This window comes from Penaeus chinensis, chromosome 9, assembly GCF_019202785.1.
Source record: "Penaeus chinensis breed Huanghai No. 1 chromosome 9, ASM1920278v2, whole genome shotgun sequence".
NCBI classification, from domain to species: Eukaryota; Metazoa; Arthropoda; class Malacostraca; order Decapoda; family Penaeidae; genus Penaeus; species Penaeus chinensis.
Window position 1 is genome coordinate 32,799,395 of NC_061827.1, and position 2,500 is coordinate 32,801,894.

Sequence of the window (2,500 nt, forward strand, 5' to 3'; positions counted from 1 at the left end):
TGGAGTGAAATGCCTTGCAAAAGCTGACCAACTTGGTCCTTTGTCGAGAGCGGTCAGTTTCGTGTGACGTCACTGAGACGTGCATTTCTGAGTGCAGTTCTTAACGGTCTTCCTCCCTTCTCAGCCCTCTCTCTTGCACACACACACACACACACACACACACACACACACACACACATACACACACACACACAAACGGGCGCAAAGTTAACCTCTATCAATAACCATAAAATATTTGACCCTACGAAATGAATTATTATAATTTGGGGTATATTGGTTTCTTAAACATTTATAAATTGAACATTGGTTGCACATAGAAAGTCGGATATACATACAAATAGTATATGCATACAAACAGACACTTTTACAACACATACATGGATTTACGCACATGTACACTTACTAAGAATATCATTTAGACTGATGATAAAATGCTGATCAGAAAGAAGAGATATAGGCAAGTAAAGAAAGGTTTCAGCAAAATGATAATTTAGTACTGACCATTCCTTACAAAAGCCCTTGCAAATGTTCATCAAGTCGACCCTTTGTTGAGTGCGGTCAGTTTTGTATGACGTCAAAGACACGTGCATTTCAGATATGCAATTCTCAACGGTCTTCCTTTTTTCATTCCTCTTTTACTCTCTCCATATATCCATCTCTCTCTCTCTATCTATCTATCTACCTATCTATCTATCTCTCATTCACCAACGCATATATGTACACATATGCCGGTATTTATATCACTCTATTCACTCTTTCCCTCCCCTCTCTCTTTACACTATTGTTTTCCTTAACTTTATCTTTGCTTGCTTCCAAATAGTCTCGCTTGCCGCAAACACACTATCTGAAAGCTTACCGATAAAGCGATTAAAAGAAAGGCATTTACAGGTAAGCATAACAAGGTTTTTTTATGCAAAATCACATATCAGGCTTTGAGCCACATTTGAAAGGCAATGACACGAAATAAAAGCATCTTTAGAAATCAAATAACCTGATGCTTATCATAAAGGGGTTTTCCCATGCCGGGAATCGAACCCGGGCCTCCTGGGTGAAAGCCAGGTATCCTAGCCACTAGACCACATGGGAGATACATTGGGACAGATATCATAACTTTATATTCTAATCTCTCGTTTTATTGATTATCAGATAATGCATAAGGAGTACCACCATCTCTCAGTAAGTTCATTACCTCAGTTTCTTTCCATCTTCGCCTCGACGCCATGCATACCTGACCATCTTGTATTCTTTACAATTATTTGCTGGAATAACCATGTTCACGTTACACAACATATGATGATAAAAAAACAGAACATATAAAACAGAAAAGCATGAAAAAGATTGAACAAAGGCCTAAACTTCAGTGGGATCATGCAATGATCATCGCTTTACCAATGTTGACCTTCTTAACGAGAGAAGTCAGTAATATGTGATGACACTGGCATTTGTATTACCGAAGTGCATTTTTTAACTCTCCAAATCTCTCTTCTACACACACACACACACACACACACACACACACACACATATATATACCCAGTTTAAGCATTAATATTCTACAGAGATGAAAGGATCAGAGGAGTACAAAGATTTCAGCAAAACGATCACTAAGTACTCACCGTCTCTCACAAGAGGCCAAAATGTTGACCAACTCAAGCCTTTGTCGAGAGTGGTCACTTTTGTCTGACGTCACAGATACTCTCCATATTGCAACGGTCTCTCGTTCTGTCGCAGATACAGCTGAGCAAAAAGTGCATCCAGCGCTGACCGGTCCTCACAAAAGCCTTGCAAAAGCTGACCAACTCGGTCCTTTGTCGAGAGGGGTCAGTCTTGTGTGACGTCACTGAGACTTGCATTTCCTGAGTGCAGTTCCTAACGGTCTTCCTCTCTTCTCAGTCTATATATGTAGGCAGATACACACACGCACACACATCTCTGTGTGTATGGGTGTCTGTATATATATCAAATTGTGTATGTATATGTATATATATACATATATATGTATATACATATAAATATATAAAGAAAAAAATTCCCCTTAACAAGCAGAGATTTTGAAAATATTTCGTAGCATATTTGATAGAAGATTTACAAACGTGGTTGATTTGAATTACAGATTACCAGGACAGTCCTGATATTTATTAGTTCTGCACAATTGTTACTCGAAAGTCTTATAGATCTATACTAAAAGAATCGCTTAAGGATGCTATTGGAGCATGTGTCAAAATTTGCTTGAACGACTGTAAATAGCTATTTCTAAAATTAATAGAAATGTTTCATTCCATAAATGAATTATCTTTTTTAAACTGTCCAGATATACCAATATGATTAAAGATCATTAAATCAAGTCTAACATTATCAAAGCCATGTGTCTCATCATCACTTGCTGCAGCTGATTTAAAGAGAAGAGCCAAGAAGAAACAGACTAAAGCCATTTCCCATGCCGGGAATCGAACCCGGGCCTCCTGGGTGAAAGCCAGGTATCCTAGCCACTAGACCACAT

At 38.3% G+C, this 2,500-nt stretch overlaps 2 non-coding genes across 2 annotated transcripts in view; both read right to left on the reverse strand.

Moving 5' to 3' along the window:
* Window positions 1-1,014: 1,014 nt before the first annotated feature.
* Trnae-uuc lies at window positions 1,015-1,086 on the reverse strand. The gene has a single exon. It is a non-coding gene; the product is annotated as a tRNA-Glu (tRNA).
* Window positions 1,087-2,432: 1,346 nt separating this feature from the next.
* Window positions 2,433-2,500, reverse strand: part of Trnae-uuc — a 72-nt gene continuing 4 nt past the window's right edge. Inside the window, exon 1 of the tRNA in view lies at window positions 2,433-2,500. This exon is cut by the window's right edge and continues 4 nt beyond it. This is a non-coding gene — a tRNA (tRNA-Glu).